Below are 12374 nucleotides of genomic sequence, written 5' to 3' on the forward strand. Positions count from 1 at the left end.
AAAAAAAAAATTACAAGTAGGGCACTCCCTGGTGATGCAGCAGGTTAGGACACAGCACTGCAAGGCAGCTGCAGCTGCTTCAGTACGAGTTCAATCCCCAGCCCTGGAGGTGAGCCACACGGCACAGCAGACCTCTCCTGTCCTGCCCGCTGCTCCCCTCAGCAGTGTACGTCATCCATCTGCCTGTTCTGCTCCCCACTCTGTCTCTGAGGAATCCTCTCGCCTCCTTGCACCTCAGCCTGTACCCCAGTTCTGTACACAAAAATAAATACATCTTTAAAAAAAAAAAAAGTAGAGAAGTAGGGCAAGTCCTACAGGAGATAGAAAGGATGATTTTAAGACTTCTTGCCTTTCAGCTGGCAAAGATCCTAAAAATGTAAGTTGGCACCTTGAAGAACATGGACTCTGTGAGCACAGATCACATGGCTCTTTCCTCAATAGATTTCCAATTTTGGTGTAGTGTTTAGCACAGACTAGATTCTCAATAAATAACATAGGTGTCTACTGAAATAAAACCTTATGGTGCTATACCCTCTCTATGAAAATTCCTTCTTGAAAATATTTAACCTAAAATGAACTAAGCCTTAACATCCAATTTATGACTTAGGGATACTTTAGGGGATAGAGGAGCAAAATCAATGGCATCAAGAGGGAACAATCTGAGAAACCCACAAGGTAGGTTATTCAGAAAGGCAGCTTACTGGGATTCGTCAAAAGTTAATAAAAAGTTAGGTACTATTTTTGTAAAGATTTATTTATTCAGACAGAACTGGGGTACAGACCAGAGGTGCAGGAGGTGATAAGATTCACCAGAGACAGAGTGGGGAGCAGAATAGGAAGACTTATTGAAATACAATACTGAGGGGAGCAGCAGGTGAGACAGGAGAGGTCTGCGGTGCCCTGTGGGTCACCTCCCTGGCTGGGGATCAAACTTGCGCTGCAGTGGCTGCAGACGGCTTTATAGTGCTGTGACTTAATCATTTGCACCACCAGGGAGTAGTCCCCATCCCAAAATAAAGGAGGTACGATTTTAAATAAAATGAAAGAGAAATAAAAATGAAATGGAATACTGTATGTTTAATCAGTTTCTATTTTGAGCAAATTGTTTGATACAATTGAGGTTTTGCATGAAACTGAATATAGACTAGACATATGTTAAGTGGTTGTAGGGGCTTAGATGTGAGGTGTGGTCAGGTATTAGGTGAGACTTCATATCAAGGTCTCATGACTTATCCCATGCTGAAGTATGTTGGGGTAATGCCAAGATGTTAATGGTTGACTGTAAAATTACCTGAGCAAAAAACACAGATGAAGGAAATAATCAGATGTTAGTAATTGCTAACTTAGTAATGACAATGTTGCTGCTCATTACATAATTTCCCTTTTGAACATTTGAATGTTTCATAATGAAAAGAACAAAGTTACAGGAAGAAAATAGAACAGAGAAACACTGACAGCGTAGGGATAATTTTTCTTCAACCTTAATTCATTTATGATAGTCACATATATCCAAATGGCTGTCTCAAAATTCTTAATCTATAGAACAGATGCTTTGTACAATTAATATAATCTTGATATATTCATTTCAGCTTTTATATAATGTGCTATGTTCAAGATAACCTTAAGTTATTTTATGTGGCCATTCCTCTGCCCTGTGATGAATTTTTATAAGAAAGGGAAGACTCGTAGGATGGAGGGAGATTAGATTATGCTTCATTAGACGCAGCTCAAGTTACCCATCACTTAAGATTGGATCTTCCTTGTGGGGCTACAAGGAAGCAGAGACATTGGCTCTACAGTGCAGAAGCCTCCTATGAAGGATATGTGCTTGTGTGCATAGACTTTATGTTCAGAGAGTCTCAGTGATACCTCAGTGCTAAGAAGTCCATTACCATATTTGTTAGCACAAAGTTCATGGAATTCTAGGCTGGTTGTTGGGTTGAGTGTGTGTGTGTGTGTGTGTGTGTGTGTGCGTGTGAGCAAGAATGTTGTTACTGCAACTGCTTATTAATAGCTATTGCTTTTTTTAAGTTTCTTGTTGATCAAAAAGCCTGGGGAAATAAGAGCTCAAACTAAACTAATCAGACACAAACTAAACAGGACTTTTCAAGCCCTTTAATATAAGATGCAGTGCTTTCCAAATTTACTTCAGAATAAAACACTTTTAATAAGGTTTTGAGGAAGCTGTGTGTTATATAATATTTTGAGGCCAGCTGTTTCCAATTATTACCCCAGTTCAGGAAACTTAAGAGGAAGATGCTCTTAACTTGGACTCCCCATTAAAAGAGAACCAGAGACAGGATTTGCATGCAGGTCAAGTATGGGAACATAACCCAAGGAACAAAAATGTGAAATTAATTATTGTGAAAATCCAGTAGGAAGGAAAATCTACCCAGGGTGCATTGCATCGATTACTACCATCAGGAAATGAGTGAACTGATGGGTTTGGCAGCCTGTAGGGGACCGAGGAGAAAACATTTCCAACTGAGATGAGACACAGGAGTGGGGAGATTTCATCCTCCACATCCTGTGGTCCACAGTGAATGAAGTGTCCCCCATTGAAACTCTTCATTCATTACTAATTAATGAACTACCTCTGCACTCTTGCAGGTCCATGCCTGGATGTCAGGACTGCTGCCCAGATGGGGTGACACAGAGCTGAAGACACTGACCAGCTCAGGGAGCAAACAGACACAGACCTTGCCCTGGGGCAAGATGTGGGGCTCACTGACAGAACCCAGGAGAGGAGCCATGACAGAGGGAAGGGGACACAGGTCTTAGGTCCCTAAGACCTAACTGTGAATGAAGTATAAGATTTATTGATGCATACAGAACTGGGGTACAGGTTGAAGGTTCAGGGGCAGTAAGAGGATTCACCAGAGACAGAGAGGGGAGTAGAACAGGCAGACTGATGAAGTACACTGCTGAGGGGAGCAGCGGGCAGGACAGGAGAGGTCTGCCGCGCCATTTGGTCACCTCCGGGATGGTCAGGCTGAAGTGGCTTTAGCTTCTTAGGGCTATGTGCTAACCTGCTGCACCACCAGGGAGGGCCCATCCCACAACTTCTTATCCTTGTAGGGATGTTAGTGTTTGTACCAGTCTCCTGATAAAGACACAGCCTTCTCATTTTCCCAGCCCCACAGAACTGAGACAGTAGCAAGTCTTTTTTTGCAAAGCAATCACTGCCGGAAATTAGTGGAACTGGGGTTCAGAGGGTTTACAGCAGCCTTGATACTAGATTCACAGAGAATGGCCTCTGTGCACTGTCATCAAAAGAGTATGTCATCTCAGCCCTAACTGATCTCTTTCCTCACTGTCTATCTTTTTATTGGCATCCAACACTGTAGAGCCATGATTCACTCTTCTTGCTTCATCTATCAACCTGCTAATCTTGTCACCTTGCCTATTCCTCAGAGTTCATGCCATTGCTCTTTGGTGCTACCTGTTTAAGGTCCTGACTACCTGTTATAGTGAATCTCTTGGAAGCAGAAATAAGACAGTTTTCAATGTGCTTTGAGCATTCTGACTTCTGCTAGTGACACTGTAGTTACAACTTGGATAGTTATTGCTATGGGCTTGTGTTTCCCAGTATAAATGGGCAGATACACATCTAAGTATGTTACATTTATATTCCTAGACACATTTTCTGACTGATGGGAGGTCAACTGGCCATCCGTGCTGATGTCCCACATCCGTTTCATCCATATCTTTAGTTCATGTCCATAAGCAACTTCTATAATTTGGAAAAATAGTATAAATGAACTTAATAATAGTTGCCGATGAAAGCACACTTCACCCCAAGGCATTTAATTCAGCAAGTAAAAAGTCTAAATTTTTAAATTAAGTTCACTCAAGCTTAAAACAGATTTGAGTTTGAAAAGCTCAGAGTCTTTGGTTTTACTTATAAATAGTGGCTAACACTTCCGAAATTCAATTAGCTTCAATTCTTGCAATGCCACATTATAAGCAAAACTTGCGTCTATATGCCTATTTTTAAATAGTCTCAGTATATTTTAGTGTGAGATTTCATTTTCTGTTTTATTTTTAAAGTTGTAACTGCATTTCAGGGAACAGATTAGTTCATTTTTCATCATGAACTTTGCATTATTAGAAATTTGGGAAATGGGAGGTTTTTGTTTGATCTTTTTCAGTTTTTGCACACTTTAATGACTTCATTTCAGTGCTGAAAGTAGGGAAACTATGATGCAGCTTTTAACTTTTTTTTTTTTTACACAATCTAAGCTAGAAATGAATTATTGAGTATGTCAGTACTTGGCAAAATATTCCATGGTGAGGTTTTCTCCTTTACTTTTTTCCTCTTAAATGCTCAAAGTAGGTGTTCAGAATCAATGTAGTAAACAAATCTCATATAAACTGAAAACAAGGCTGCAAGTTACACATTGTGGTGAAATTAAGTTCTTTTGTAAAGGTATCAGTTCTCCTAAATCATGCTTAGTCATTGTGCAAAAGGCTGACAGCGAGAAAAAAAGTGAAAAGAGAAGTGAATAATCTTTTTTATCATAATGATAACATATGATAATAAAAATGTAAATACCTAAAGGAAATTTTTATTAACAAATTTACACATATGTGTGCTATGTTTCTCTGTATGCATCTGAGATAAAAACAACATAAGATATGTACCCTAGTGTTAGTCTTATCTATGTTGCTATGACTGGATTTAATCCAATTCACAGTGGGTTAGATCTACCACTCACACAATCACTGAATACATCTCCCTTGGGTATCGGCAATGCTTCAGGCACAATTCTAGGAGAGGAAGAAAAATCAGTAGATAGAGCAGATAACAATCCTATCCTATCTTTTGGAAATCCACTAGAAGGAGTTAGGCCAGGACCTACGTACATGTGTGTGTGTGTGTGTGTGTGTGTGTGTGTGTGTGTGTGTGTGTGTGTGTGTGTGTGTGTGTGTCCGTCCATCCAGCACACAGAAAGATGCACAGATAGAAAGACTGTGTTAACTGGTAAGAGGAATATAAAGCAAGTAAGGTGGATGAACAGAGAAGCAATACATGGTGGGAAGAGGCTACAATTTAGATAAGTCTGTCAAGAAAGTTTCACATCTCAAGGAGATATCTGAAAAGGTTTCAAGATGATAAAAAGAGACGACAAAACAGAAATCTGGGGGAAAAGCATTCCATAAACCTAAGTGAATACCAGGCATGTTTCTATAAATTGAGCAAGAATGCCAGTGTGTCTTGGCAGAATGAACAATGAAAAAAGAGTAGAAGCTGGGGTGGAATGTGATGATACAAGTATGTATTTTTGATTTATTTATTAGTAATACATACAGAACTGGGGTACAGGCCAGAGGTGCAGGGAGATTACAATTGAGATGAAAAAAAAAATGTACAAAAAGTAAAAATAAACTATTATATATATATATAAAGACTATCCTCACCTTCTCTCTCTAGGCACACTGATTCTAGTAAGTTCTTTCACACTGACAGTCTCCTCTGTCACTGGAGGCATGATGGCATACTCCTTTAAACCATGCAAGTTCTGGACTCCTAGAATGGCCCTTGGCTGCCTACCAATGCAATTTCTTCTGATTTTTCCAATTTTCCTCTCTTGAGTCATGGGATGAGAGTGGGGGAAGGTTGGGAGTGCTGAGAAGATAGAAAATAAGTATGAAACCATCATCTAGAAAATTAGAGACTGACTAGGGAAATTTAGAAAGGCAGCATAGTAACTCTGTAATTTAAAAGCTATACATGATCTATGGTAATACATAAGTCAAAACAATATAGACTCACTTGAGATTAGTAACCATGAATTAAAAATTAAACAAGACTGGCATTGTTTTGTAGATTGTTTTCCCAGCTTGTTCCAGCTGTTTTTAATCAGTATTGAATGCTTGTTAGCCAACTATAATGAACGGGAAATTGGACTTCTTGGTGTGGTCAAGGAATTGATGGAATGTAATAAAAAGTAAGTTAACTGGAAAAATTGGAATGCATCAGGCAAAGAGTGGGATGCTTACAGCAGAGGCTATGTTTCCAACTCTGTATCACAGAAAGTATACGGTCTACATAATCAATCCAGAAAAGGGTAGAACTGAAAGGCCAGGAGATAAATCTTCAGAGAGCTTGGAATGTGTGCCCTGGAGACCTGGTATTAAGCCCCACAGGCATTTTGGAATAAAGGAGGAAGCATGTTCTAGAGATGGTAATGAAAGAACAAAGAAGACCTCACTCTTACTTCCTGACACCCTAAGGGTTGTGGGAGAGAGTAAGAGCAGCATTGAAAACATTTCAAACAGTCATTTGAGGGGCAAGTTTTCATTAGAGCAACAGATGGGAGAAAATCGAGATAATAGAGTTTACAGGTAACTGATGGCTTTTGAAGAACATAGAAGGATTTTAAATCTTAAAGAGAAAGGAAAATAACAGAAAAAATAAATGGCTGGGTTTATTCAGAGACCTTGACATACTAGACTCCAGAAGATACGAAATACCTTGAAGTCGAGCTCTGTTAGGCCACAGATCTTAGCACTCCCTGGGATATCTTACTGAGTCCTGTGAGTCTTACGACTCAGCAGTAAGTGGATGAAGGGTAAGAACTTCTAGGTTTTAAATTATTTTTTATGCCATCAAACATGATGTCACTGAAATGGACAACTTGCTAGGGATACAACAAAGGTAAGTTAGATGCAGACACCTTGAAATACAACAGAGAACATGGAATGGGATAAGGAGAAAAACATGGGCTGGGAGAAGTGATGGATGCTCAGAAGAGGACAGCCCTGGAGAGGGAGATCTGTGGTGAATGGTCTCGAGTCTGCTGTGCAAAGACACGAACTGCATTAAATAAAACAAACAAAAAATATTAATAATAATAAAAAAACAGCACTCAAGGGGAAATGACAGGGCATAAGGCTTAAGAGCACAGAGCACAGGTAACAGTGGACAGTGACACAAAGCAGAAGTGATGGAGAGCGCAGGTAACCTCGCGCATCCTGGTAAGAGGTTTGTTTTCACTTCATCTAGTAACTATTACAGGTTCTGCCCACTCTGTATTACACATGACACATTTGTCATCTAGAACAATGACAGTCTCTTAGCTAAGTCTTAACGTCAGATCGACGGCTTTCCCTTGGAGACTCTCCCTAGAACTCAAACTGTTAAGACATACTACCTGTATGTTTCAGTCTGATTCTAAAATCTCACCATTTATGCTGTTTTGGAGAGCCTCTCCCCTTCACGTTCTCCAATACGTGGATTATCAGTGTTTTCATTCTATAAGATAGATGAAGTCTGAGGTCTGAGGTCTCACTTCTTTTTTTTTGTGTGTGATATCAAGTGATTCCTTCTCAGCATAAGTGCCCACCTGCAGGCAGGAATCGAACTCATGCAGAAGTGGCTTACACTTCTTAGTGTAGTGCTTTAACCCGCTGCGCCACCAGGGAGGGCCTCCATTTACTCTTAACTGTATAGGGTGTGTCCTATTCCCCCTTTTATTAAAGTTTTTGTCTTTGATGAGTTGATTTTAAGGGATTTTTTTCTTTTGTTTTATTTTTCTATTATTTTTCATGTACAATTTTTAAATAACTAGGCTAGATGAAAAGAATTTGAGGAAGAAATGAGCAAAGATGTCTCTTAAGCATTAAATCCATGGATCAAGGATCCAATCCAACTAGGAGATGACCCAACAGAAAATATACTGAAAGAGGAATCAAGCAACCATCATCCAAAGGGCTCTCTGTGGGACCTGGAAGGTTACTGTCCATACAGCAGTGAAATGAATGTAGTTGCTTGATAATATTCTTGTGGCCATGTATGCAAGGTGCCACACTAACGATTGTTTTCATCATTCTGGTGGGACTGAATAGCCCAAAACTGGGATAACAGAAGAAAGTTACTACAAAGGAAAAGATAAGACAGAGTCGTTTCTTTATCTAAACTGCCCCATCTTTGGAATTTGAATTATTAAACCATCTTGACCATATATATATATATATAGGATTTAGGTAGATTAAAGTTTGATTGAATAAGGAACTGGCTCTAACCAAGATGTTAAGGAAAAATGCCCTACGAAAAGACCTCAGTTAGGTAACTCAGTGCACCAACACCTTTGAGGATCATCCAAGCAGGTACAAGTCAGCCTAAATTATAAAGAAAATCATTTCTCGGCTCTCCCTGGTGGCGCAGCAGGTTAAAGCACAGCACTGAGAAGCTAAAGCCACTTTCGCATGAGTTTGACTCCCGCCTGCCCCGGAGGTGACCCACCTGCCGCAGCAGACCTCTCCTGACCAGCCCGCTGCTCCCCTCAGCAGTGTACTTCAACCATCTGCCTGTTCTGCTCCCCACTCTGTCTCTGGGGAAACCTCTCGCTACCCCTCAGCTTCTGGCCTTTACCCCAGTTCTGTATGCACAAATAAATCAATCTTTAAAAAGAAGAAAATAATTTCTCACCTACACTCCATGAAAAGCTTGCTGGTACTCCCCAAAATGGCTATGATCCATCTTAGCAGGCTGCCATCTAAGTTATACTGAAGATAAGTGGTTCTGAATGGAGGCAAAATGAAAATTCATAAAGCCTTTCACAAGAGGCATCAATTTGGTCATGTAGTTTTTAGTTCATATCCAGGTTTTTGACTTGGACACTACTTGCTCTGGTCTATTTGCATATTCAAGAGTACCAAGAGTCTAATTTGCATATTGCATTCTCATTTCCATACCAGTCTATGTTTACTCAGTCCCAAAGTGAGTACTTCTGAGCCACATATGGACAAATTACATCCAAATAATAATGGAAAGTCAGTATCTCATCATTATGATCAATAAAAACCAGACCCTATGTGAAAAAAACCCTGTTGTGCTTGATTAAATATTGACATTCATATTTCTGTAATAGAAACTCTAAAATGTCCTTTCTCTCCTTGAGTTCATTAAACCCCCAGAGAAGCTTTACAGACTCATTACTTTATTTCACATTGGGCTTTTCATCTGTGACTCTCAGAAAGTAAAAATGAGGTTTAATGACATTTGAGGTCATGGTACTTCTCACACCTACAATATTATAAAAGACCTATTTCATCTTGACTTTGACCAGCAATTTGATCCCTGAACTTACAAAATTTAAATTCCACAGAGTTCCATTTTATTAAAGTGTGGTGCAAACATAAAGCATGCACAAAGCAGGAAGAAATGAAATTATGTATTGTCACAAACTGAACATACCCACCTATTTTCAGAAACTGATTTTACCAAATATCTCAGAACATTTTCTTTTAAGATGGAAGAATCATTCCCTCTCTTCTACCCTTTTCCTCTCTCCCCTTTCCATTTATTTTAATAAAAATAAAATCTTTATATTCATTGAATATAGCGACACACTCAATAGCCTTTTCCTCTCTCCTCCTTCCATTTCTTTTAATGAAAATAAAATCTTTATATTCATTGAATATAGCGACACACTCAATAGCCTTTTCCTCTCTCCTCCTTCCATTTCTTTTAATGAAAATAAAATCTTTATATTCATTGAATATAGCGACACACTCAATAGCCTCAGACAAAGTGTCCTGAAATCAGTGGGCTGGGGGAAACTTATTATTTTCTATTTTTCATAAAATTCTTATCCCTGGGCCCTCTCTGGTGGCACAGTGGGTTAAAGCACAGCACTATGGAATTATCCACAGCCACTGTAGCACTAGCTTGATTTCCCTGCCAGGTAGGTGACCCATATGGCATTCCTGTTGCATCCATCCCTCAGGAGTGTATTTCAGTAGATCTGCCTGTTCTGCTCCCCACTGTCTCTGGTGAATCCTCTCACTGCCCCTGTATCTCTGGCCCGTACCCTGCTCTGTATGCATAAGTAAGTAAATCTTTAAAAAAAAAAAAATTCTTATCTTGGAGTATAAATGCTGGTAACTAAACTGACATTTTGGCAGGTAGAAAATTCCCTGTCACTGGGTATGTTCAACCAGATAGAGTTCTAATTACTAGAAAGTTTGTCTTTGAGCTTACAATGAATTCTTCATAATTGCCAACAAGGAATCTTTCTATCTATTTACAGCAAGATAAAACTATCTCTGATTTCAACAGGAGGCTTTTGGGCACTTGTGTTGAGTTTGATTTTCAAAACCCTAACCAGTTAAGTGAGGGTCAGTGGGTCAGCTCCTGAGTCCTTTTCTAAATGCAAGCTGGCCTCTGTTTCTCTGTTTTTCTTTCCATCTGATTTGCCAGGCTGCTCAAATTCATAATCCTACTTTGGAGACACAGACCTAAGTCTTACATTCGAAAATACTTTGTTTACAGATCAATTTTCTTTTTCTAAGTCCTCAATTAATGGGAAACAACTCTAAGTTCATCTGTCTTCAACATAGGTTGTCACAGAGGTTAATGTGTCTGTGTGTTTAATAATTGTATTTGACATATGCAAATAACTTCCTTTTTTTAATTTTAAGAAAATTACATCTGCAAAAATTACAGATGCTGCTATGACTTCAATGCTTATCATTTCTTTTTTCTTTTCTGAAAACTTGCTTCCTATAGTGTCCATGTATGCTTTTATATTTTTATTTTTTAAAAAAAGATTTATTTATGTATGCAGAACTAGGATACAAGTCAGAGGTGCAAGGGTGGTGGGAGGTTTCACCAGAGATAGAGTTCGGAGCAGGACAGGAAGATGGACAAAGTACACTGCTGAGGGGGAGCAGTGGGCGGGTCAGGAGAGGACTGAGGTGCCATGTGGGTCACTTCCGGGGCGGGAATAGAACTCACACTGAAACGGCTGCAGCCAGCTTGCAGTGCTGCATCTTAACCCATTGTGCCACCAGGGAGGGCCTGTTTTTATATTTTTCAATAACTGTACTCATAAAGTTCTGCGGTCATACTGACTAAGGAATAGGTAAGTGTCCTTTTCCGACCTGATCTATTTAACAGGTATTTTATAAAGTACGATCACCTAGACTGGTTTAAGCTAGCTATTGCATTTCCCACTAAGAGCTCTTTGTTTTTCCTAATAGTCTTTACTAGATGATGTAAGTATAAAACAATATTGATCAAAATTTGTTTATATTCATTTGACTTGCCGAAATTATTTCAAATTTATTGAGGAAGGATATAAAGTATTTCAATGCTGTCTTCAACTTTGATCGATATTTATTTTCATTTTTGTCTCACTCATTTCAATTTTGACTTATTTACCTTTTAAATATACATACAATTTAGTTTTTCCATTGTCAGTGAAATTTTGTTTTCATTAAATTTCTAATCTGTGATTACTCTTTAATCAAGTCTATGAAATGTCTGTATTTATAGTGTCTCTATTGTATAGAAACTTAAATAGTTAATAGTCAAATTACATTTAAGTATAATTTGCAATGACCTATTTTCTTCATCACTTCTAATATGCAAACCTCTGTTCTTGCTACTTTATTTACTGCTTTCTACATCAACTTTCAACTCTCAAAAATATCACCAATGATATTAATGAAATGCAGGATTCTTGCTCATTTTATAGGCTGGACACTGGGTATAAATTTTACTGATTATTTTAACAAAACATTTCATTCCTAACTTAAAACTTTTAAAGAATCAGAGATAGTTCATGTACTTCAAACCTTTATTAATACTATTATAGACAGTAAATGACTTCCTTAAACCAATTTTGGAGCGACTGATTGAAATTGGCATTCTGGCTTTTCAGATATTGAGAAACAACAGCAGCCACCAAGATACCCATCCCTCAATCATCTCTTAACAATACAAAGCAATAACAAAATTACAAAATCCACTCTTCCAAAATAATGTGAAGATATTGGATGCTGAAATATAAAAATAAATGGAACTACAAAGAGAAAACTCACTACCACTCAGAATAGGGGGTTACATGTTCATGCTGTTTCACCCCTGTTGCAAATCTTCATTGCAGGGAGAGCAGGTTCTTTGAGATCAATTCGACTGATAAATTCCTAACTAGATTAACCAGGAAAAGAACAGAGATATTAAGATATACCCAGATTGAGAGGATGACATCATTACAGATCTGAATTATGGTTCTCGCTGTAAAAGAGGGAACAAAATAAAAACTGAGTGGATGAAAAAGACGTGTGTGTGTGTGTGTGTGTGTGTGTGTGTGTATGTGCACATATACTCAATGATCAAAAAAGTTAAGCTCTTACACCATTTGCAGCAACATGGATGGTGCCTACAAGGAAAATGCTGAGTGAAGTAAGTCATAAAGAGAAAGATCAACACCAGATGGTATCGCTAATAAACGAAATGTAAAATAACTAGAGTTAATAGTCAAGCTGAAAAACTAATCCTTCAAAGCTGACTGCAGAAACCGCACACAGGTGGGCAGGCACAGGGAGGGGAAAGACACATACAGTTCTTCGGCCATGGGATA

The sequence above is a fragment of the Condylura cristata genome, unplaced genomic scaffold, assembly GCF_000260355.1.
Source record: "Condylura cristata isolate star-nosed mole 26May11 unplaced genomic scaffold, ConCri1.0 scaffold00021, whole genome shotgun sequence".
NCBI classification, from domain to species: Eukaryota; Metazoa; Chordata; class Mammalia; order Eulipotyphla; family Talpidae; genus Condylura; species Condylura cristata.